This window comes from Leiobunum rupestre, chromosome 3, assembly GCF_980474605.1.
Source record: "Leiobunum rupestre chromosome 3, qqLeiRupe1.1.hap1, whole genome shotgun sequence".
Lineage (NCBI taxonomy): Eukaryota > Metazoa > Arthropoda > Arachnida > Opiliones > Sclerosomatidae > Leiobunum > Leiobunum rupestre.
This window is the reverse complement of record NC_143386.1, coordinates 9915749-9943331: the sequence shown is the minus strand read 5'-3', so window position 1 is coordinate 9943331 and position 27583 is coordinate 9915749. Positions and strand designations below refer to the sequence as shown.

General features: G+C 34.0%; 1 protein-coding gene and 1 non-coding gene across 3 annotated transcripts in view; one reads left to right on the top strand and one right to left on the bottom strand.

Annotated features, from left to right (window-relative positions):
* Col4a1 (Collagen type IV alpha 1) overlaps positions 1 to 27583 on the top strand; it is a 49608-nt gene that overhangs the window by 6198 nt on the left and 15827 nt on the right. The gene's annotated exons all lie outside the window — the stretch shown is intronic.
* TRNAT-GGU (transfer RNA threonine (anticodon GGU)) lies at positions 16478 to 16550 on the bottom strand. Its single transcript has one exon. It is a non-coding gene; the product is annotated as a tRNA-Thr (tRNA).

Sequence of the window (27583 nt, the reverse complement as noted above, 5' to 3'; positions counted from 1 at the left end):
CTGTAAATGGGGAATTTCAGAATGAAGACAAAAAAAGGATAATATTGAGATTAAGCAAGGTATTACGAACCGTGAGGGAGAACGTCTAGACTAATTTTGTGGCAATAAGCTGTCAATGGGGAATTTCAGAATGAAGACCCAAGAAAGATAATATCGAGATTAAGCAAGGTATTACCAAACGTGTAGGGAGAACATCTAGACTAATTTGGTGGCAATAAGCTGTCAATGGGGAATTTCAGAATGAAGACAAAAAAAATTATAATATCGAGATTAAGCAAGGTATTACGAAACGTGTAGGGAGAACGCTTAGACTAATTTCGGGGCAATAATCATTATTATAATAATACAAATAAGATTGTTTATAATGAAGCTACGTCTACACCTTTCAAGAGGGTGACTCAACCTTCACACTATTTTTTCTTCCCAAACCTTTTTTAAAAATCAACGTTTATATGAGAGCCTAGCGCCGCCGATCCAACGTCGCCGTCGCCGAGTCTATTAATTTTCGCCGCCGTTAAATTTTGATCCCGCCGCCGAAATTTTTTTTGAGTTTTTCTATGTAACTTTATTTTTTCTTTCAAAACCATTTTCGAATTTTTTTTAAATATTATATACTTTTGATACTATCTATTATTTGTTTTAATTTAAAGGGTTATCCGCGAAGAACGCGTCGGAACTAGTCAATTTAAATTAAAATCTATTGTTATAACTGAATGTTCGAGTAATGAAAATTAATCAAATTTAAGAGGTCTCTAATTTTTGTAAGCGGAAAACGGGACGAAATTGACAAACTCCGACCGAACCATCGCGTCCGGATTCAATAGGTTTCTTGGGGGGATTAGCGTGTCGACATACCACGATCACGTTCGTACATTTTAGTCTGGCTTCTTCTTTTTTAGGCCGGCGCCATCTATAGATGCCGCAGGAGCCATACTCCGATAAACAGACAGATATCATAAATTTCGATTCGGTTATAAAAGGTTGATCTTTTCATGGATATCTGCGCATTGGCTCCCAGTGTATAGAGAGGGTAGTTAAAAGGACTTCGTTGCTGTATGTTCTAGGAATATGGAGCCCTCTATCTAGTGGGGCTGGAGGTTAAACTTAAAAGCGTTATTTGAGAATTAAATTAATATAAATTTAAAGTTATGCATTAAATTCATATTATTTTAAAGTTATGGATTAAATTAATATTATTCAAAATTTCGGAATTAAATTTAAATTAATTTAAAGTAATGAATTAAATTTATATTAATTTAAAGTTTTGAAATAAATTTATGTTAATTTAAAGTTATGAAATAAATTTATGTTAATTTAAAGTTCTTAATTAAATTTATATTAATTTAAAGTTATGAATTAAATTTATATTATAGTAAAATTAAGAAATAAATGTTTATTAAATTAAGAATTAAATCATTATTAAATTAATTATAATATTGTACTAGTATAATATTAATATTATATTATTGTTATTATTATATTAATATTTATATTAAATTCAGAATAATATTATTATTAAATTATTTTTAAATTAACAATAAATTATTATTAAGAATCAAATTAGTATAAAAATTTTAAATTACCATTAAATTATTATTATATTAATAATAATAATAAATAATAATAATCAGCTAGTCTAATACCCAAGGCACCACCTAAGGCCCAAGTCATCTAGCGACTTATAATGCCTTTAAACAGGTGGCCGGGTTACAATGCGTAGGAGGGAGGTGGCAAGCCCTACATGCCACGCGAGCCAACAGCTCCCTACACTAACTATTACCGTTAACCTCTACAAGTCTGACATTAAATTACTATTATAATATATTATATTATTATTAAATTAATATTATTATTAAATTAATATTATTATTAAATTAATAATCAAATTAATATAAATTAAAAATCAAATTAATATAAATTAAAAATCAAATTAATGTTAAATTCAAAATCAAATTAATATTAAAATAGTTGATTGAGAACTAAATTAATATTAACATATTTAATTGAGACTTAAATTAATATTAAAATAGTTAATTGATAATTAAATTAATATTGAAATATTTAATTGAGAATTAAAATAATACTAAATTCGTTAATCAATCAATATTTAATTAGTTAATCGATAATGAATTTTAAAATTAAATGAACTAAAATAAATTAATATTAAAACATTATAACTGCTCTTTTCTCGCCCATTGTTCGGTTTAACGAATGTAGGTGGCGGCGTAAGCGCCGGACAATATAAATACGCGGTGGCGAGCTTGTATCGTGTTGGCTGGCGGTCCACTTCGGGGCCCGTCGATTTATTACCCCCAAATGCCCCTTTTATTTACGGTAAGAAAAGCGTACACTATAGACTCGATGAAAGTTTCGGCTGGCCCCGAGACAAAAAATGTGACCCCCGAAGAATTCCTTTCGTCCGCCGCCGCCGCATTCGACAAAGCGAACACGCATCACGTAGTCGCCGTTTTTCAAAAGGTAGAATTTTCAAACGTCCGTTCCTGAGAAAGGGACTTCTTGTACCGATAAAATATGGCTCTTGTAAACAAGATCGGATAAAAAGTGGCCGAAATATATTTAACTCTTTCACTCGGTATTAAAAATATCCTCGCTATTAAAGTTGAAAGATAGCGATACTTTCACACTGAATTTATTTCATTTGTACAAATTTATTAGCGCATTTAAAAAGAGTCTGAAGATCATTATTCTATGTTGGATTAAATTCAAATTATAGCGAGTGTTAAAAGACGATATTTAGGCTTTCGAATACATTACCTTTAGTTTTAGCAGTAGATATAGTAAAGTATTTGCAAATTAGTAACGACTTCGTTTAAAATAGTCAATAGAAAAATTAATTTAAAATAGTTTATAGAAATATTCATTTAAAATAACCAATGGAAATATACATTTCAAATATTGTATATAACACTTCATTTCCAATATTGTATATAAAACTTCATTTCCAATATTGTATATAAAACTTCATTTCCAATATTGTATATAAAAGTTCATTTCAAATAAGTATAAACTCTATAGTCCATAGAGATATTCATTTGAAATAGCCTATAGAAAAATTAATTTAAAAAAGTCTATAGAAAAAATAATTTAAAATAGTCAGTAGAAAAATTAATTTGAAATAGTCTATAGAAAAAATAATTTAAAATATAGTCTATAGAAAAATTAATTTAAAATATCAGTAGAAAAATTAATTTAAAATAGTCTATAGAAAAATTAATTTAAAATAGTCAGTAGAAAAATTAATTTAAAATAGTCTATAGAAAAAATTAATTTAAAATAACCCTATAAAAATTCATTTAAAGTAGTCTATAGAAAAATTAATTTAAAATAATCTTTATAAAATTCATTTAAAGTAGTCTATATAAAACTTCATTTAAAATAACCCTATAAAAATTCATTTAAAGTAGTCTATATAAAACTTCATTTAAAATAACCCTATAAAAATTCATTTAAAGTAGTCTATATAAAACTTCATTTAAAATAACCCTATAAAAATTCTTTTAAAAAAGCCCATAGAAAAAATATTTAAATACTTGTACTGAAAAATGATGGTCTTTCAAATTATCAGTGTTAACAATTTCTAAAAAAAATTAACCACAAAATAAGTTTGGTTTTTGAAGACGTAAAAAACACGAGAACCACATTTTTCATATTTTTTTATACACAAACAGTGGGTAGGGTTTGTCTAGGTTGGGAAACTGATTTTTTTTTAAAAGTGAAAAAAAATTTCTTTAGACTTCGCAACGTGTGGGTATCAGAAAGGGGGGGGTAGCAATCTTCCCCAAAGTCGAGGGTATTTACTCGGGCCACAACTTTCATTCATTTCACCTAGATTTTGGGCCCACACATATTACCCAGTGTACTAGAAATTAAAGAAGAAGAAACCACGCAAAGGCGGCGTTGCTATCCCAGCAATGGTCTATATTTTATTTCATTTTTTCATTTCTTTTTTAATACGGAGACTCGGGTACGTGCTAGCGCATGAATTAAAATAGCATTGCTCTCTCTTCTAACCGCGCCAATTTTCAAAATGAAATTTTTGTTAACTCACGTTAAGAAAGGTGGTTTTTGCAAGTCAATAAACTTTTGTAGTATTTGGCGTCATTAGCACGTACAACAGGCCACTCAAAAGTAGTCAGATATACAGGAAGTCATTTGTAACGTCTAAAAACAATCGAGAATTCACTCTAGTCCAATGGTTACCAACGACATATTTGAGAACTATACGATTCAAAATCCTGATATCTCATTGTCAGAGTTTTAAAATTAATTTAAAGTTCATCTAGGTGCGCCAGAATTAGAATTAATTTAAAATCCACTTAGGTGCGCTGAAATTAAAATGAATTTTGGAGCCATCCAGGTGCGGAAAAAATAAAATTTATTTAAGCGCCATCTATTACGCAAGAGTTAAAAATTTATTTAAGCGCCATCTATTACGCAAGAGTTAAAAATTTATTTAAGCGCCATCTATTACGCAAGAGTTAATAATTTATTTAAGCGCCATCTATTACGCAAGAGTTAAAAATTAATTTAAGTGCCATCTAGGTTGCCCAAAATTAAAATTAATTTAAGCTTTATCTAGGTGCTCAAAAATTAATATTAGTTATAGTGACATCTGTGAAATTTCTAAATACAAAATAAAATTAATACAATATCGTACGACGTATTTCAGATCATAATTATTCATTAAATCAATTAATTACTACTAGAATCTAGTTGAATCTACCACACAAAGTAAAGCGAGTAAACAGTAGGGTTAAGCCACCCGTCGTAAACGTGAACGGGGGAACTTGTAGGAGTGGAGACGTAGCTTTATTATGTATAATCTGCACTCTTACAAGTTCCCCCGTTCGCGTTTGGGACGGGTAGCTTAAACTGTCTTATATCGTATAGATTGATTCAATTTTAACGTTGTAAGATGCGATTAACAGCTGATACGAAAATATAATACACTTTGATCTTGGCCATACGACAAAGAATCATATGATTAAATTCCGAAAAATATTTTTTTTAAACCAAATCACCTATTTTGTACACAACAAAACATTTTAGAGGTGCCTTTCTACATTAAAGGTTTAATTTAATTCTTTCAAAAATTATGTAACAGAATTACAACAAACGTTGTACAGCAAAGAAAGGTTTAGGAATTAATGTATTACAACAATTTTAACCGTTTTGGAGAGATCTAGGGTTATAGTTATCACGACAAAACCAATTATCCAAAAAATTATTATTCCCTTGTTAACCGACAAATTGTGGTACAGGAAATCAAAACTAACAGAATTGTATTAATACATTTTATATAAAAAATATCAAGTCAATTTGTCCTGTACAAAAATTGAAAGTTTGGGAATGTGAAAACGTTATTTTTCCTTTCGTGTTATGTTGGTGAAAACCGCGTTGAAAAGCTTCAACGTGGGTCCTCCGCGTGGCGCGGTTAAAAAGGGGGCGTTCAAACATTGACCAGGAACCCAAGGGCTACCAGATCAACAACGCACTAGGCCGGCTGAGGGGTCATAGATATTACTAATGCGGCGGGTGTAGCCCATTCCGACTATGTTTACAGTTTACTGGAATAGCCATTCCAGGCGTTATCGCGCGCTGCCAGTTGAAACTTTCCGACTGTTACCGGACTCAGCCTTCCGCCCAAAACCCCGAGACGAATCGCTTTTCCGGCTAATAAATAACCCCTATTTGTCAGTCAACCGAAGAAAATTTTTAAATATTTTTCGAGGGGGTGGAACTTTTGCAAATTTTGTGTACAATGATTTCATAAAGACTAATTTCAGAGTACGATTTTCGTGTTAATTTCTGGTTTTTAAGATGATTTTGAGATTTTGGAACTGATTTTCACCCAGATTTCAGGATAACACCATTAGAGGACGATTTTTAAATACTCGAGGTCATAATAGATGTCACCAGCAGTCTCAACTGTAAAAACGATAAATTAGCGAATACCACCTAATTTTTTCGTGTTTAATTTTTTAAGCCCAATTTTTCCTGTATTTTAATTTACATTTTTACATAAAACTCGCTTAATATAGACCCTTAAACGCGCCTTCCCAATCGACCGCCATTACCTTACAGTCTACGGGGAGGGTGATGAAAAACCGGTTTTGGGGGGATGAAATTTCTGCGGTAGAGGGCTGGCTTGTTGGTTGTCTGTACGATAATGGCGGCGCCCAGTAAACGTTTCTAAAAAGAGTGTATAATATTAAAAGTAGTTCTATTTTGTAATAAATCAATATTTTTTTACTTACCACCAAAAAGTGTAAATTACCGCCATCTAGTCTAAATTTAAAGCATTAAAATCGAACCTCTAATGACTTCCCAAAGGTGTGTTTCCCTCTTAGGATTTTTGAATCGATCTATCCGTTATTAAAATTTCATAATTTTAAATTAAAAATAATAAATACTCTTTTAAAGTTTGCGAATAATTCGCCCTGCGGACACAATTATTTCCGGCTACAATGGGATGAAACGCTAATACTCTTACAAATTTTTAAGGATTCAAGAAACTTCAAACATAAAACTAAACTTCAAAGAAAACTATCTCGATAAATAACGCGCAACCAAGGCTTAGAGAACGACCTTTTTATGGAAGAATAAACGTGTTCGAAAGACGCGTATGTATATTTTTCGTGCTTTGACTGCTCTTCACTTTTGTCGGGCGCATCCTTTTAAAGTCATCTTTTCAATTTCTCTTTTCCAGCGTGTTTGTTTTTCTCGGGGGAAAGGGGTGGCGACGAGGGCGCCCTCGGTGGCAGCGGCTGCGACTACAAAAGTGGTGTTCTTCCTCTAACCCCATCCGCCATTGAAGCCAGCCTAATTTGAAAACCAATACCGAAAAACCACGCCCATTGGCGAAAAGCAGGGGCGACTCCCACGCCGTCTGCCGCTAAATACACGTACTAAAAAACCCCCACCACTCGGTCTTCCATTCAACATGCCATTCAGACATTTTTGATGATAAACGGTTCTTAAACAGGCCTTATTTTTTCCCCTAGGCTGTTCCATAGTCTACCACTGTTTTACTAAAACTTTTAACACGCGGACAATTTCTTCCAGTCAAAAATAGATCAAATAAGCTTCTGTATCTCTAGATGAAACCACAACTGAAGGGTTAGAACTTCATGTTATGATAGCAAATAATAATTGAGGGGCTAGAACCTCGTTTTATGATATCAAATAATAATAATTGAGGGGCTAGAACCTCGTTTTATGATATCCAATAATAATTGAGGTTCTGGAATCTCGTTTTAAGATACCAAATAATAATTTAGTTAGCTATAACCTCGTTTTATGATATTCATAATTAATTATTAAATAATAATTGAGAGACTGAAACCTTGTTTTATGATATCAAATAATAATTGAGGGGCTAGAACCTCGTTTTATGATATCAAATAATGTTTGAAGGGATAGAACCTCGTTTTATGATATTCAATAATAATTGGGAGACTAGAACCTCGATTTATAATATCAAATAATAATTGAGGGGCTAGAATCTCGTTTTATTATATCAAATAATATTTGAAGGGCTAGAGCCTCCTTTAATGATATTCAATAATAATTGAGGGGCTGGAACCTTGTTTTATGATATCAAATAATAATTGAGGGACTAGAACCTTGCTTTATGATATCAAATAATAATTTAGAGGCTAGAACCTCGTTTTATGATATCAAATAATAATTGAGGGACTAGAACCTTGCTTTATGATATCAAATAATAATTTAGAGGCTGGAACCTTGTTTTATGATATAAAATAATAATTGAGGGGCTGGAACCTCGTTTTATGAAATCAAGTAATAATTGAGGGGCTAAAGCCTCGTTTTATCATATTAAATAATAATTAGATTAGCTAGAACCTTGATTTATGACATCAAATAAGAATTGATGGGCTAGAGCCTTGTTTTGTGATATCAAATAAAAATTGAGAGGCTGGAACCTCGTTTTATGATATCAAATAATAATTTTGTTAGCTTGAGCCTCGTTTTATGATATCCAATAATACTTGAGAGGCTAGAACCTCGTTTTATGATATCAAATAATAATTGAGACGCTAGAACCTTGTTTTATGATATCAAATAATAATTAGGTAAGCTAGAACCTCGTTTTATGATATCAAATAATAATAACCCAAAAAAACTGGTGTACAGGGCGAAATAATTTATCCTAAAAATATTCGAAAATTTTACGTTCCTCAAATTACGATTTTTCACACTCTGTCGTTGTAATTCCAATCCGAAATACCTCGGCGCAGAGAAGGCATTATTTTTGAACGTGGGCATCGGCCGTACCAAAATTTCCGGCTCGTCAAAATTATTTGTTTTGGCAAGTCCGCTGGGAGGTTTTGACAATCTGATTTTCGCCTCGGCTCATAGTGATTCACTGCGTTTCCCTCTAAGTTGGGGAAAAAATCCAGTCGACTTTTTAAAACTTTTTGAGCTGACTTTACAAAGTTCGTCGAAGAGTTAAACGCGATAGAAAGACATAAGACTTGGCGAAAGGGTAAAGTTAATATGCAGAAAGACGCGAGAGGGTATACTGGATCTAAGAAAACCCCTTAGCGACCGATAGCGACTCGAGAAAGTTTGGCGAAGATATCGTAGGAGTTTTTGATTTTTTTCTTCGACTTTATATATTATATTGGCTCCTAAAATTCGCGAATGGAAAAAAAGATTACGTAATCCAATACGTACGAGATAGTAGCTTTCTACCCGTAAGAGATCTCGACGCCTTTCCCCCAATCTTTCTAGGCCAAATGTGTTACATCTGAGAAATGATTTCCCCCGACGATGATAACGGGCGGGTTTATGCCGTTGCTACGCTTGTCTGTCAGCTGGAAATGTTTTCTGGTGGTTTATTTCATAAGAAATTATTTTAATTTAATAACGATATTCTAAATAAATGCTGTTGGATTGTTTTTTTAATTGAACATTTTCATTAAATTTATTAATTTTGTTTATTTTAACCAATTATATGCTCGTTAATTCTAAGAAATTATTTGCTTGTTTATTCTAAGAAATTATTTGCTCGTTAATTCTAAGAAATTATTTGCTTGTTTATTCTAAGAAATAATTGGCTTGTTTATTCTAAGAAATTATTTGCTTGTTTATTCCAATAAATTTGATAGTTTATTTTAAGAAACTATTTGTTTGTTTATTCTCACAAATTATTTGTTTGTTTATTCTCACAAATTATTTGTTTGTTTATTCTCACAAATTATTTGTTTGTTTATTCTCACAAATTATTTGTTTGTTTATTCTCACAAATTATTTGTTTGTTTATTATCACCAATTATTTGTTTGTTTATTCTCACCAATTATTTGTTTGTTTATTCTCACAAATTATTTAATTTTTTTATATTTGCTTGTTTATTCTGATAAATTATTTTCTTGTGTATTCTAAGAAATTATTTGCTTGTGTATTTTAAGAAATTATTTGCTTGATTATTCTAAGAAATAATTTGCTTGTTTATTTTAAGAAATAATTTGCTTGTTTATTTTAAGAAATTATTTGTTTATTTATTCTAACAAATTATTTGCTTGTGTTTTATGAATTATAGGAGCTTATTGCTTTCCAAGCAAATTTCGTTCCGGAAGTTAAGAAAACCAGTTGTAGAGTCATTGAATTGAATTGCTTGAATTTTTATCTAGGTTTTACGAAAATATATTTTAATTTTTATAAATGGGTGAAATTTCTAAGCTAAGAATTTTAAATTTAAGGTGGGGGGTATGTTTTAAAAATACCCTAAGAATAATGTAAATTAGCAAAGTTGACCTCAGGTGAGCAGCACCCACTAGTTTCCGTATACCACCACCAGGAGGCGTGGTCAACAGCCATACATCATGGCACACATTAGCCTTTTCGCACTTCGTGCACGGATACGTCAAAAGTTTATTGACCAATATAAAATTGCGTTCCGTTTTGAAATTAAGAATTTTTGGAAAAAAAAATAATCCACGTAAGAATAAAATGATAAACCGTTCGCGCAAGTTGAAACTCTTCTTTGCAAAATTTAATAATTATCTTCACCATTCTTAAAACCAACATTTAAATTGTTAATTTGCAACATTTTTACGCCTTAGCCATTACGTAATATACTGTATATAGTAACTGTATTATTTTTTATATTAATTTAAAATATAAGAAAATCGATTTACTTAAATTAAATCGGATTTTTAATGTTGTTTATATTTAATTGATATTTAAAAATTTTGTGCATCTCCTTCGAAAAGTAATTAATAATTTAGATGTATTGGTAATGTAAACAAAAATTTAAATTAATCAGAATTAAATGTAATTAGTTAAATTGTTTGACTTTAAGCAATTATTTTGTTAAATCGTTTGATTTAAAGCAATTATTTAGTTAAATCGTTTGACTTACAACAATGATTTTGTTAAATTATTTGACTTAAAGCAATGCTTTTTTAAATCCTTTGATTAAATCGTTCAATTTAACGCTATAATTTTTTAATCGTTTGATTTAATACAATTATTTAAAAATAGTTAGGTTTTGTTAAATCATTTGATTTAATACAATTATTTAAAAATAGTTAGGTTTTGTTAAATCATTTGATTTAAAACAATTATTTAAAAAATTGATAAAGATTTAAAGCAGTGAGTTAAAAAACAATTCGATTTAAAGCAGTGATTTTAAAAACATAGTTCGATTTAAAGCTGTGATTTTAAAAACATAGTTCGATTTAAAGCAGTGATTTTAAAAACATAGTTCGATTTAAAGCAGTGATTTTAAAAACATAGTTCGATTTAAAGCAGTGATTTTAAAAACATAGTTCGATTTAAAGCAGTGATTTTAAAAACATAGTTCGATTTAAAGCAGTGATTTTAAAAACATAGTTCGATTTAAAGCAGTGATTTTAAAAACATAGTTCGATTTAAAGCAGTGATTTTAAAAACATAGTTCGATTTAAAGCATTAATTTTGAAGGCAATGATCGTTTGATTTAAATCTCGATTCAAATGGTTGAAACCCTGTTCTCGGCGACGTCCAGAAGAGAAGGAATACAAGAAGGCAACAGAGAGATTGAAAGAATGGTTCCGAATGATTGAGAGGTGAGCGCTTAGTAATAAAAGCCAGTCCGTCCGTCCGGGACCCTCAGGAGGACCCCGATGACGCAAAAAAACCTCCAAGAACAGATCCTTTAGAAAAGGGGATTATTTGGTAAAAACTTCTTCTCGTCTCGAAGACTTATAGAGTACTTCGAGAGCGGAGCTCTTCGGGATGGATGGAGATGATGGGGTAACAAGAGGAACCCTCCAACCGCGCATACCAAGCCGATGCTGTGGCTCGCTTATAATAGATCGGACGCCACCTCACCGGAAAGGGCTTTCCTCGCGGGACAGACGCGGACTGTACCTAGTCCCTGGCTTACGCGGGGGAGCTAGATGAGGAGAGTATATTTGTGTCCTAAGACGTAAGGGCCCTCCAGCTGAGAGACAGGGCGCGTTTAATACTTTCCCGAGACGTGAGCGCCCGTTCTCGGCTCGTTCGCATATGCAAATCGCTATTTGTCCCACCCCCCTCCCCCCAATTTCAAATCAAAATATTTAGCTATTAGTAAGACTGTCACTTCCACTTGCCATCGACTAATTTGCTCCTTGAGGGGGGTTGTCATTAGACTAATCAGGTGTGCCGCACACGGTAGGTTATTATAGAAATTAAGTCAGTAGAAATCGCCGATAAATGGTTAGAAATCGATGGTCATCACCGAAATATTGTGATAAATCGTTGAACAATCACAGACAACCTGAGGGAATTCCGTGGAAATCATCTAAAAATGGTGATAATTCACTTGGAATTGGTTGAAAAATTCCAAGACATATCTGGAAATCCACGAAATATTCCAAGAAATAGGTGGAAATCATCGAAACATTCCAAGAAATAGGTGTAAATCACCGAAACATTCTAAGAAATAGGTGGAAATCGCCGAAACATTCTTAGCAATAAGTGAAATTCATCGAAACATTTTAATAAATAGGTGGAAATCATCGAAACATTCTAAGAAATAGGTGGAAATCATCGAAACATTCTAAGGAATAGGAGGAAATCGCTAAAACATTTTTAGAAATAGGTGGAAATCATCGAAACATTTTAAGAAATAGGAGGAAATCGCAAAAACAATCCCAGAAATAGGTGGAAATCATCGAAACATTCTAAGAAATAGGTGGAAATCATCGAAACATTCTAAGAAATAGGTGGAAATCATCGAAACATTCTAAGAAATAGGTGGAAATCATCGAAACATTCTAAGAAATAGGTGGAAATCATCGAAACATTCTAAGAAATAGGTGGAAATCATCGAAACATTTTAAAAAATAGGAGGAAATCGCAAAAACAATCCCAGAAATAGGTGTAAATCACCGAAACATTCTAAGAAATAGGTGGAAATCATCGAAACATTCTAAGAAATAGGTGGAAATCATCGAAACATTCTAAGGAATAGGAGGAAATCGCTAAAACATTCTTAGAAATAGGTGGAAATCATCGAAACATTTTAAGAAATAGGAGGAAATCGCAAAAACAATCCCAGAAATAGGTGTAAATCACCGAAACATTCTAAGAAATAGGTGGAAATCATCGAAACATTCTAAGAAATAGGTGGAAATCATCGAAACATTCTAAGGAATAGGAGTAAATCACTAAAACATTCTTAGAAATAGGTGGAAATCATCGAAACATTTTAAGAAATAGGAGGAAATCGCAAAAACAATCAGAGAAATAGGTGTAAATCACCGAAACATTCTAAGAAATAGGTGGAAATCATCGAAACATTCTAAGAAATAGGTGGAAATCATCGAAACATTCTAAGGAATAGGAGGAAATCGCTATAACATTCCAAGAAATAGGTGGAAATTACCGAAACAAGCCAAAAAATAGGTGGAAATCACCTAAAAAACGTAAGAAATCACTGTAAATTATCGTTTGTTTTTCAAAAACCAGCCATAGAAGCATAAAGATTTATAGAATCTGAAGAGTAATATAATGTACGAAGAGTATCCCCGATACCCTCATTCTCCGCTAGATGTCAGTGCGAACGAGCTCCGTCGTTTAGTCACGCAGGGGATTGTAATCACTCCTCTGCCGGCAGCAGTCACCCCGAGTCACCCTCCGCAAATGTCCCGTCTGCCAAATCTTCGCGAGGATTTCCCGAATCGAAGTGGAAATTAATATCGTCCACAAACTTTGAGTCTGGCCAATCCGCGCTCGACACGCGTTTATTTCCTCTTCCAAGTTAAATTAACCGAGAAATTCCCCGCTTCGATTTCTCCCCGTGACCCGCGCGACCCCGCAGCGCCCAGTCCCCCGGAGGAGCGCGCTCGCGACAACATTTGTCTTATCGAGAGGAGAGATGGTTGTTTACAAGAGAAACAGTTTACTCGGGGAAACTCAAAATCTAATTTACGGAAACAGTCCCGTCAGCCCTATGGACTAAAGGTATACACGCAACACACTTCTAAAGTGTACACAGTATAACAACAGTACCAATTTTATACTTGATGTTGCTCTTCATAAATTAGCCGAGCGCTTAAGACACTCATCGATTTATTTACTTGATTGGATCCAAGCATTATTTTTTTTTTACTTTGTTGAGATAATTCCTAGCGTTGCTTGAAATCTTCGTCATGCTCGAAGCAACAAACACGGTGTTTCCGGCTCCCAAAACCGAAATTAAAGAATCGAAGACCCAAAATTATCGAATTTTCTAGAAAATTATAGTACACAAGTATGGCCAACTTTGACTACTCGCTATAGAGTGGTACCACTTGATAGTGGTCCGTGGATCTCAGACAGTCACCCACTTCCAAGTTCCACGACCTATTTGGTTCCTACAACACGCTTGATTAGTTGGCCGTATTTGAGAGTATAAGAATAAGGTACAAACCAAGGAGTATAATATAACTTAGCCTACTATAGGAGTAATATAACAGACTGGAACTTTCTAAAATTTCTTTAGTTTCGCCCAAATATCGGAAATATAGTAAAATTATCACAAAAACCATACTATATAGCACGCGATTGAAATATACTATAGTATATAGTACGTATGGTAACGCTGAACAAACACAGAACCCCCCACAAGGAGAACGCAACCAGGGTTGGACATCAGGATATTTGTTTTTAGTAGTCAGCCTCTTATCTTAATTTATTTTAGTAGTCACTGACTAGTGGGGGCAAAAATTGGGGTATAAAAACAAGAAGGACCAGACCGCCAACATTTTGCTTTACCCGTCAGAAATAAAATAGGAATTTATTATATCCCGAGTTACATGACTTTGGCCGATCACAATTTTTTAAATAAAATGGGATTGATGAATGATGAATTTATGAAACGCCATATTCGCCATTATTTTTGAATATTTAGGTAAATTTTTCACCAGTCAAATTGACTAGTGAGCCCCCAGATTTCGATTAATTTTAGTAGTCAGAGCATTTATTTTAGTAGCCAAATGCAGGGTTCCATACCTCTACTTGGAATGCTTATCGCGGCAAATTTTCGCCTCGATGTGGCTGATGGTTTTTTTTGACGTCACTATGTTAACTTAACAAACAACAACGTGAGAGGGGAGCGCGCGCAGAGGGGATTTTATCTCTCATAGGCGGTGCCAAAGCCGTCAGAGGATTTTACCATACGCGATGCGGCAGGATAAGCATTCCCAGTAAAGGTATGGATTCATAGGCAGCTAGGAGCAACAAACACAACACCACACACAAGGAGAACGCAACCCGTCAAAAGTCGTGCATTTTCTCGCGTACAATTTTCATTGGTTAGACGCTTTAGCGCCTGCTGCCGTCAGAAGGGAAAAATACCGAAATTGTCTCCCCCCTTTCCGTAAAACGTTCAGCGTAAAGGCTCGTCCAATGAAATTTGTACACAACATCACGTTAGGTGTAAGCTCCTTGCAACTAATTCGACCATGATGTTTAAATAAAAACATCCATCGATATCGTCAACGGAGAAACTTTGAATAGTGTAGATTGTACACAGAAAAGATATCTACACTCATACAAGCTCCCCCGTTCACGTTTTCGAGAGAAGGCTTAACCTCTCTTTATGGTCACCAACTCAAATGGATAAATGTTTCGTCATCATTGAGGATATAGTGAAAGTTAATCGATTTGAATGAGATTTTGAAAGATATTAGATATACTTAGGAACTGCAGTCACGGGCACTTCCGTTAGCGAACCGCTCAGCTCGCATACCACTCGTGGTCTCTCGCGTGTTAAACGCTCACCCTCTCTAGTAAGCGCTAGTGAATTTGCGCTAAATTTTGAGAGCCGGAATAGACACTCATGAGTAGCCGCTCATTTTTGAGAGCCGGAATAGGCGCTCGTGAATTTTCACTCAATTTTGAGAGCTGGAATAAGCGCTCGTGAATTTCTGCTCAATTTTGAGAGCCGGATCGAATAGGTGCTCGTGAAAATGCGCTCAATTTTGAAGGCCGGATTAGGCGCTCGTGAATTTGCGCTCATTTTTGAGAGCCGGAATAGGCGCTCGTGATTTCCGCTCAATTTCGCTCAAAGTTACAAAAACCTCTGAAATGAGATGAGTGGTGCCCATCACCGGAATTGCATCGTGACGTAGATATTCGAGATTAAAACTTTTAAAATGCAATTGTAAACTCAGTGGCATCTGCTCGGTGGCATCATGTGAAATTTATCCTATTTCCGCATATCAATTTATACTTTTTTGAGCTATAACAGTGATTTTGTGTATATTATCGGTACGTGGTTATTATTCTGAATCCTAAATTTTCGTTGGGTAGGTGGTGACACCTATGATACGATCCAGAAACGATAATTCCCCAGTTGTACTTAAAAATCCTCGATAAGAATCTAGTTTATGTTTATAGAAATTTAAAACGAATTCAGTGTGGAAAATTATCGGATTGCAACAAAGTTTATACTTAAACAGATAGCGGGAGATTATACGTAAGTCTAATTAAGTGAGTAATAACAGAAATTTTAAGCCTCGGGTCAATGCTCTGGAGAATTATCGGTTTCTATTGGCTGTCGGGTTGACCGGGGGTTCACAGGGGGTGGGGGTCACATTTATACTCGCCCTTTGTAGTTATTTGCAAGCCTGTTAATCCGACGGGCGCGTAGGATTAAAGCTCTTTCGATCTGTGTGGCCCAAATATCGGCAATCAATTTGATCAGCCAAGAGAAACCCGAAGCCATCCACCAATAACAAATTGACCATTCGAAAATCCCTCCATTTTCCATCAGTTAATACGATGTCTATCGTATAGTTCACATTTATAGTTGAATTTGCATCTACAAAAGCTCCGTTTTAGCTTAAGACGTATATGGTAATCTGCCTATACTGCTTAGGTTTTTCGTATGGACTTGGAATATATAGAAGTTTCATTTCAAATCAAGGAATACCTCTGCGTATTGTTCCATACCAGAGTGACTGAGAAAAATCATTTCACCTCGGGCAGGAATCGAACCTACGACCTTTGGGTTACCGTCCCAACGCCACTACCATTGGACTACCGAGGCCACGAATAATCAGGCCTCGGACATCCAATTTAAGAATGACTCGATCTGGTTCACATTATTGACGGGATACATTTAACCCGTTGTTGACGGTGCCGTAGCATTTTACGTCAACTAATTTATAACAGGACCTTGATAGCCTGTAGTCATAACATTGAGAATTTATTATTTATAATTACGCAGGAATTAATATATATAGAAGTTGCATTTCAAATCAAGGAATACCTCTGCGTATTGTTCCATACCAGAGTGACTGAGAAAAATGATTTTTCTCAGTCACTCTGGTATGGAACAATACGCAGAGGTATTCCTTGATTTGAAATGCAACTTCTATATATATTAATTCCTGCGTAATTATAAATAATAAATTCTCAATACACTTGGAATGTCTAAGGTTCCATTGGGACGGTGATACGAAAGCGCGTCGAGAAAAAGGCGGGGCTTAACTACGTCAAGTGTAAGACGTAACACGACATTTCTAATTCATTGGCTCGAGGTTTGACGCGAAAAGAATGCGTCGTCATGGTAACAAATAGGCGATCTTCCCGCGCAAAATAGGCTTATAAATAGAGGTCGGTAACGGTTAATCATTATCCAGCATGTTTAAATTGATTTTTTTCGGGAAAAAAATGTAAACAAAGAAATTTACCGGTTAATATTTCGGAAAATGATTAAAAAACATGTATTATTCGTAAAATTTGAGCTTTTTATCGAAAAAAACGTCGTTTTTCCGAATAATTTTACAAATTTATCAAAAAATTAATCGGATAATACAGAAATATAAATTACTTGATCAAAACGTTTTACGAATAATTTTGAGAGCTATATCTATTGAATAAAAGTTAACCATCCCCGACCTCTACTTATAAAACAATGGATTTAAAAACCTCAATTTGTTATCGTACTTAATATTTTAAACTAATTATAATGTTCTTCGCGAAAGAAGTGTAGTGATACCTAATTTCAGGTATAGCGAGGCGCGAGAGTTTTTCCCGTGAGTTTTCCCGTTTTAAGACACGCCCGTTTCTACGAGCTTCATCACGGCCGTAAAAATCTTCCTTAGACATTCCAAGTGTATACCTATATAGTTTCCTGATATTACCATAATACAGTTGTTTGAAAGGCGACTTGTGTATATACTCAGGATTTAAAAACTAAAAATTCAACTTTATCCAAAAACAAACTAATTTTATCAATGAATTTAAACTTAAATAAATTGTGGTCATCCCGTTTATTAATGGTGTTTCTGAAAAAATAGGCAATATATTTAGCTAGGCAAAAATCAAACCAGTTTTTAAACCTATAAAAAAAAACTAAATATTTTAGGGTCTCAAAAATAAAAAAATACCTTTAACACATAAATATGGTATTTATCAAATTTCTTGTTCATGTGATCAAACGTATATCGGACAAACTAAACGAAATTTAATTATCAATGAACATCAACAACATCATTTAAAAAACCCGGGACATAATATTGATTTCCATAATGTAAAAAATATTTCAATGCTAGATAATTATGTCAAATTAAATGTACGTGAATCTTTAGAAATTCTTAAAAAACGTCAATAAACCCAATAGTTTCAAACCCTTTATCACGTGACAAAACCTATTGCAGAAACGCGAAGCTAGTTGTCTCATTGTAGAATTTCTACATTTTAAGTGTATTGTGTAAATAAAGTGGAATTTTTATATTTTCAATTCTGATAACCTAACCACTAATACGTATGCCATAAAAGTATTTTCTTTTATGAAACCTTGTTCAGCGGATATGACGTTCATTACGTCACTTCCCAATCCGTGTCGGAAAACGCGTCATAATTTTTACCGATGGAAAACGGAGTTTGAAAACGACCGGAATTTCTCGCGCGTTTCTTAATTCGACAATCTATTGTTTAGCTCGTACCTCGCGAACACGCTCTTGCGTTTCTATGGTAACTCCTGAATTATAAAAGTAATTATTTATTTTACATTTTCCGTTACAATATCATAGCCACATAACAAAAATCTTAAAATGAATAAATTTATTTTAAAATTATTTAATTTATTGGTTTGACTATACGTAAAAAATTGGACTAATAAATAAAAAAACAGAGTTAAATTGCAACTTTAAGTATAATAATTTCTAAATTTAGGTTCGGTGTCATATTAGGACGTGACATTTGAGCAACCCCTTAGTAAATTATCCCAGTCAAAAATTAAATAAAAAATAACGATATAATTGCGTAGGTATAAATGTGTACTAACATTTTAAAAATTTATATTAGACATTATTTCGTGGTTTTTAATTTTATTTTAATTAATGGCCTATATGGATACTTTTCCCGTACATAAAATATAGCGTTTAATTGCATTTTAAGGTCTTACATGCCATTAGTGTTCAATTTTCTAATTCAGGCAAAACATTTAAGAGCATTGAAAGGAATTCGTCATTGAACTGTTATTCGATTTAATTACGGTTTTATCGAATTCCGTACATTCTTCAACACCTATATTTTTATTTTTATTTAATAAATTTAACAATTAACAACACCGTTATCACGTAAAACCTTCTAACTACTGTATTCGACGTTATAGAGCTAATTGATTCAGTTATTAGAAGTTTCTTTATAAACCAAGGAATACCTCTGCATATTGTTCCATACCAGAGTGACTGAGAAAAATCATATCACCCCGGGCAGGAATCGAACCTACCGTCAGGGCCGTAACCAGGGGGGGGGGGGGTCGGGCCGTGCCCACCCTGAGCCGTATGGTTGTATGTACAATTTTTTATTTTTTCTATTTGTTTCCATTGCGTGCCCCCCCCCCCCCCCCCTGAAATCAAATCCTGGTTACGGTGCTGCCTACCGTCCCAACGCCACTACCATTGGACTACCGAGGCCACGAATAATCAGGCCTCGGTCCTCCGACATCAAAATTTAAGAATGACTCGATTTGGTTCACATTATTGACGGGATACGACATGATTTTTCTCAGTCACTCTGGTATGGAACAATATGCAGAGGTATTCCTTGTTTTAAAAAGAAACTTTTAATTGTATTAATTCCTGCGTAATAATAAAAAAAAAAATCTCAATGTGATTCAGTTATTCCTTAATAGAATTCCGTACATTCTCCTTTAATTTAAATTTAATAAATTTAACAATCAATAACAACTTTATCACCTAAAACCATCTAAATTACCTTTCTAATTAATCTATTCCACGTCTAACTTTGGCACAGTTCCCGTAAAACACGGGCGAGGCAATCTTAATTAAGAGAGACAGACTTGAAACAACAGCGCATAAGCAACCACCACCGCAACAACCACATAAATAACCCAAGAGGGAAAATAGGAAGCTCTTTCTAACTCGCCTAAATGCGGGCTTCCCCGTCTATCACGACGCAAAAGTGACGTTCTTATATTATAACTGGAAAGGATTTTTACGCCACACATTCTTCCGAGTGATTTATTGGAATTTATTCTTCGTAGCTCGGACGTTTTCCATGGCGACCGACAAAGGGAGGGTCGTCTGGTTTATATAAAAGAACGGGGCTATCATTAATTGAATCCCGCCAAGGACCAAGATCAGAGGGTTATATAACCCTCCTCTTCGGTTCCAAAGAGAAATTCCAATTTACCTAATTGGAACAAAAGGCTGCAGCTTTTGGAAAAGGGGGCCAAAAAATGAAATCAAAACACAGTGGAATCTTCATCTCCTAAAAGTGACACCTCTTCGCCCCCCGGTCCATTCTAGATCCCGTCTCGATGGTGACATTCCATTTATTAGGAATGATTTAATGTCGGAGAATTTTCCATTGGCCTGAGAATGAAAAATATCCCGAGGAAGAGACGGCGAATGATCAATCTTTCGTCTGGGCGCGAAATGGCAAAATTCTTCCCAAAAATGTAGCCCAGATTTTCGGCCAAATGCCACGCTTCGACCGACGAAAACGGTTTCTCATATTTTCTTTCAATGGGAAGAAATGAATTGAAATATTTCGCGGCCGCGTTACCTGCTATTGCCACTACCGTGTAGGGTCAAAGATGTCTCCGTTTGGTGGTGACGTTAGGTGATTTTGGGGTTGTGGCTTTGTTGTGGTTGTATAATAAGAGGGAGTGACATCAGGGGTCAAATTTGATACGGATTATTAGAAAGGATGAACTCTATTGAGGGCTTTTGACGAGGGTCTAGTGGTTTGAACTCTCCAACCCCCACTTGGGGTTCAAGTACTAGCGGCTTTTATAGCTTTGATATATTGCTGTAACTTATTTATCAATAAATTGCACGTTTTGTGTCAAAATAGCCGCGAATCTGTGAAAATTTGTGAAATTAACTATTAAATATTATTATCATTTTCCTAGTTATTAGAAAAACACTTAAAGCTGATAAAAATAATTTATTTATTATCATAAGTAACGTACGAACCATAAGTAAGACAGTTATAAAAAATTGTCACTCATTATCATATCAGATCTATCGCGTAATCGAGGTTTAGTTTCTCGGCAGTGTCAAAGATCTAATGTTCGGTAACCCGGTTTTGGCTAGAAATAGATAGTATAGAAAAAAGGTTCGATCAGAAAATTAGTATTAGTAATAAGTTACATACTTATGTTATCATGTTTATTGTGTGTTTTAAAAATTATCGTGTGATCTAATTAAGTTTATTTTTAAAAATTGTCATTTAAAAAAACCAATTTTAAGAAATTTTGGTTTACTTTATCAGTTATCATAAGTCACATTGAAGTCATAACCATTTCTTCGCCATTAACAAATAAATATCCTAAAAATTTTTTATTCTTTGGAGGTTCATAATAATAATTAAAATATTATTAGTTATTATTATTATGAATATTATGTTTTAATATTAGTATATAATTCATTATTTAAGAAATATAATACTAATCATAATAATGCAATTTTATGTTACGATTCAATAATTAATTATTTTATTGACGTTAGTTTTCCGATTTCGATATTGTTTTGGGGTCACTAGGTCAAAATGTAACCCATGCCCAAGCTGCCCACAACTAACTTTTTACATTAAGTCCCACATCGGGTCATAGGCATACGTCATAGCTTAGCTCCGCCTTAAAAAGGCCGCCATGACATTTGACTACGTCACAGTTCAAGACACAAATCCCGAGGCAAACACCACGTGACCATATTAACTGCGATAAAATAATCACGTGACCACCATTGGCGTTCTACTGTCATGGCCGACCAAAACTCGCTACCATGGCAACGAAAATAGGCCACACCCACGTGCCAGCTACGAATCACTCGAAGTTGGGGCACTATTGTGGAGAAAAATAACACTACTGTCATACTTATGGTTCTTACGTTACTTCTGCTATTATATAAATAAACAGTGCCGTACTAACCCATGGCAGGGCCCCTAGTCTTCGAACTTCTTTGGACCCCTCTCCCCTTGGTGATGCATGGGCCCCAGTACCGGATTAATTGAAGGTGGGGCCCTAGGCAGATTTTGGTGGGGCCCTATGTAAGGAAACCATGAAAACGTAAACTCGCAAGTTCCGAAGAAAATCCATTGATTTAATCAGTGGTGGGGGCATTCCGTTGGGTGGGGCCCATAGGGCAGTGCCTAGTAGGCCTAGTCCTTAATCCGGCACTGATGGGCCCCTGCTCTGGGTGAGCCCTTAGGTTTCAGCCTAATCAGATTTATCGATAATGCGCCACTGTAAATAAATCAAATTGCTTCAAATTTCCATTCGCCCCAATTAATTAGTTTACCCATTTTGAGGTGCAGCACCCATATCTCTCCCAATTACCGACTTGTTTGAAAAGATCTCCGATATAACACGATTCGTAAGTCATTAAATTTATATCAAATCGTTTAAAAACATAAAACGATTGAAACTTTAAACGAATTACAAATTTATGTATTCTCCCATAAAGATATCTCACTCGAATACGCGTGCTACCACTATTGAAACAAATTTAAGTTTACGCTCAAGGAATATATAATTCCAACGATCGACCCGCCCCCGGGCGAGACATAGCGGAAGGAAAGGTGGTCTCCGATATAAAATTTCACTTTCTCCATCGTGTCTCGAAGTCGTAAAGCGTGGCAAAGTTTTACGAGAGTCGGCAGTACCTCCCCGAACCTTTAAATACTCGGAAATTGCCTGCCAGCAGTCGCTACACGGAACCACCTTAAGGTGACAGCGACGCCGAAGCCGGGGACGCATCCTGACTAGAAGCCACCCGGGAATGACAGGTTAGAAGGGCACTTATGACTGCGGCGATAGAGGAGGGGAGAGTTCCCGGTAGCCGAATTAGGAGACACAGATGCGACGCAGCCCTACCGCCTTCTAGCGTCTAAATTTGGAACTTTTCTAATAGCTGCCGCCGCTGCCGAGGTTACGAACTTTGGGGCGGTTGGGAGGGAGGTGAAACGAAGACGGCAGCCTGCTAAAAGACGTTGAGATGGGGAATCTGCTGAAAGCGGGATTACTTCAACGGAAATGTTATGATTAGTCGCTTTCTAACTCCTTGAAACACTAGCGACCCCACACGCCCTAAAAGATTAAAAGCGTTTTAGTGACGTCATGAAATTTATATTTTATTTATCGTATAATGGCTAATAGGCAGTGGCGTTGCTTCAGGGGGTTGTCATATTAATAGTTTTCCCAATTAGAAAGAGCGGGACCGGGCCCCGGGAAAATATAAAAGACGGGCCCCAAAGAGAGCCGTTACTACTGGAGATAGTAATACTTTTTCGGGCTTGGCCGGAGGATTTTACATTTCAAAACTATACAAACCAAGAAAGTAATTAAACCCATATAATTTGACTCAAAATAATATTGAAATATATAAATTATTTTTAATAAAATTTTGTATTTTGTTAACTATACAAACCAAGAAAGTAATTATACCCATATAATTTGACTTACTAATATTGAAATATATGAATTATTTTTAATAAAATTATATATATTATCAACTCTCTAAACTATACAAACCAAGAAAGTAATTATACCCATATAATTTTACTCAAAATAATATTGAAATATATGAATTATTTTTTAATAAAATTTAGTATTTTCTTAATTATTCCAATTATACAAACCAGGGAAGTACTTCTAACAATTAATTTAATTAGGAAATATTTTTAACTAAATAAATTATTTTTAATTAAATTAGTTATATAGAGTGGATATAGCACTGTCTTTAGGCTAAATTTAAATTAACAATTTATAATTTAAAATATAGTAGATCAAAAATAGTCTAAATACGCCTGTAGAAGTGTTCAACACGCAACATTCGGTTGCTCAGGGAAAAGCCGACTTTACATTTACTTTCAACGGGGTACTTTTTACATTATCCCCCCCCTCCAATTAAAATTAAATTAAAATCGAATAAGCGTTTATAATATTGCATTTAAATTAAAAATTTGTTGTCAATATTATATAACAACTTCAAATCAAAATTTAAATATAAGCTGATTCGATCTAAATCGCATTCAAAAATACAACCCAAAAAAAGCTAACGTATTGCCTTTTTGAGTTCTTGACAGACGATCTTCTAGGACAGATAAATTGGAGCTTACTTATATTAAGGAGAAGGGGGATGCAAAAAGGGCAGGGGGAGGAAGAACAACTTGTCTTTTTTGACAGTTAGCCGCCCCTTTGCATTGTATTATGAAATTTATTTTCCTTTCTTCGTCTATGATTCCTTTTTTTTTTCTGTTGGGAAGAGAGACAGCTGATATTTCCATAATTCGCGACGCAGTGTCGCCATCTATCAAAGTAGTTTCGGCTCCTTATAAGGTTAAAAAATCTTTCAGCTTTAAATTTACGTTCGACATTATCATAGACTTAGAAAAGGTATTCTGTAAAACGTAATCAAGTTTTTAAGAAGGCCTGAAGCGTATTTATATTACAACTCAAAGTGGAGTATTTTGTTAAGAAACATTCAGTTGACATGTCATTAAAATTTGGTTTTTATTGAACTGCTCGCACTATAGGACGTAGTAACGGTAATAGCAAAAGCTCATAATATATTACTTACTTAAGTAGTATCCATTTAGGCTATGAATATGAAACATGTACCTTCGCAAGCTCGAGGTGCTATTTTCTACTAATTTTATTTTATTTTCCGTATTTTTTCGAAAAAACGAAAATAAGTTTTAATTTCATGATTAGCATAATACTGTTCGCAAATTTAAATTTCGCGGCATTTTCGCCTCATTTTGTCGAATCCAAAAGTAAAACTAAACCTCTAAACTAGTCTAAAATAAAAAAACCGTTCAAAAGTAATATATGTTTCAATTTTTAAGTTTTTTTATTTTTCCGAATTGTGGAAAATTTTCCGCAAATCGTTAAAATAAAAAATTTAAAAATAAATTACTTTTTAAAGGTTTTTAATGTTTTTATCTTTTTACCGATATAAAATGTCTAATAACAGTAAACATATTACAAAACATTAATAGTCTTACATTGTTAATCAGTTTAAACTAGTCTTGAGGTTTAGTTTTACTTTTAGATTCGAGAAAATGAGGTGAAAATTCCGCTTTATTTAATTAATATATTAGACTTATCATGGTATTAATTGTTTTTTATTTTTTTCGGAAAAATACGGAGAATTTTCCGACTTACAACACTACCATTTTTCAATTAAAACAGTTATACGTGACTTCTTTTAAAGCTTTAAAATTTTAAAATCAACGGTGTTTATAGAGGATAATATTAAATATATTGAAAAATAGCCGACAATGCTTATAATTTGGGTCATTTTCATGGTCACAATGCGATACATTCATCAAGTGTTATTTTTAATTTACTAATTTATTTATTATTGTATTAACTTCTTTTTCACTTTCCTTTTTAAAATGAAATGAAATAAACATGAAAAATATATTTAAAAAAATCTTAAATTAATTTATAGAAAATAAACAACCAGGTGCGAAATTATCTGGAAACTAAGAAATTTAAAAAAATTATTATTTTTATTTATAATTATGTTTAAAACCAAAAAACTGGACATATTTAGAATGAAATTATTCCGTAAACTGACAATAGGAACAAACTAATTAGCCCATTAAAATAATTACTCGGCTAAAAAGCGTGCAGTCTCCCAAACAAATGGCAGCCCACGAAACAATCTCAAAAAGCAAAACAATACGATTAGAATACTAATTAGTTCGACACTAACAAAAACCTTGTAAAAATTTCCCCCTTTTGGGATGATCCCCAGAAAATCACGAATTTCCAAACGTCACGTGGGATGCTAACTTATGCTTCGATTTTTCCGTTGTTTTCGCAACATTTTTTATTACAACTGGAACCGGAAGTTATCGCTTTTCCATATTCTTAAAATAAAACGCGACCAACTGTTTTCGATTTGGAACGGACCCAACTTAAATAAACCATTAACAAAACAGCGCAGACTTCGCGACTTTAGCGAAACTGACTATCGTCCAACGTAGGGATGAGACGGAAATTTCGGTAACATTACGTCAGGGGAAAATAATAGTTTTTGGCATAATACAGTGGCGCGTGTAATGAAAGTCTAATAGGCCTACCTCCGTCGAAACAACTTGTAGTTAAAATTTCAAAGGGTAAAACCGCGAGACAGGATATGCAAAAAGGGAGGCTGTTGGGGCCGTGGGTGGGGACACTTTGCGCAAAATTCGACTCGAGCTAACGCCTACGTTGATTTTCGATGACAGAATGACTCCACCGACCACCACCATCACCTGATGGCCTCGAAATTATTTAAAGTTACATTCTTCGGTGAATTACAACGACCCCTTTTTAGACGATTATTGATCGCGGAGTTCGTGTCTGTCCGTAATGGGTGGTGGACATTTTGATTATCTTCAATTGTGGATGTGTATATTGACGAGTTAGCGTGACGTCAGGTGAAAGAGATCTATTGGAAGTATAACGGTTATTTAAGTGACGTAATTATATGGCTTTAAATTAAACGAAGTAAATAAATATTATTCATTTAATCTAAACAAAAATTACAATTAAATAGTCCAGTCTTCGAAAAAAAAAATTATTTCTCAAAAATATTCAAAATATTTGGTGTTGATCCATTTGATCGAAAAATACGTGATCGACAGTCGATCATTATACGTTGCAATTGATCGAATCCCATTTGTCATTTGTTTCATAAGATCGAACCTTCAAATGATCGAATACTATTTGATCGAATTCAAAAGTATTTATAGTACCAGTTGGTATGTTTTTATTTTACCGAATGTCAATATGAAGTGCCGAAGGAATAATTCATTGCTTAAGTGCAGAAGGAATAATGATGGAATAATTCATTGCTTTAACTGTATTAAGCCACAAAGATGAAGAAATTTTTACTTTATACACTATATGATGGAATTTTTTATGACATCGACGATAACGGCCCGTTGTTTTTGATATATATAAATAGGGTCAGGTTAGGTTAGGTTAGGTTAGGTTGATGTACGCGCGCCGTAGGCCCGTATGCACCGTTGTATACGAGGGGTCTGACCACGTTCACGGCCCTTCTACTGCTAAAAATTAGGTTAATTAATTTATTAAATTTGAATATGCATATTTCTGTTGTTTGTTTTAGTTTCTTATTATGGAGAAGTACTATGGTTATTTTTCTTTAGTACAGTTTAAATAAATAATTATTATTCATAGAGTCTACTGTATCTCATTCTGACTAGATGTTGCCTTTTCGATTTACTCCCAAAAACTAGTAGTTTTACCCTACAGTAGCTTTCGATCAAATGGAAATTCGATCAAATGGGACCCGTTCGATCATTTGGGAATCGATCAAATAGACTCAAACCAAATATTTTGCGTAATAATTTAGTTTATTAATAAACAGTAAATTTACATGGTTATCATAAAATAAATTATTAGTTATTAATATTGGTGGAGGGCTACTGACTATTGATTTATCAAAAACAGACGTAATGGTACGCTATAATCGGTTTGGTGGGAAAATCATATCCATTGAAAACCACCTCAAGCTTACGTAGTTACAACCTAGATGGAAACTTATCTGGTAAAAGAGACATAATACACTTCTGATAGTACTT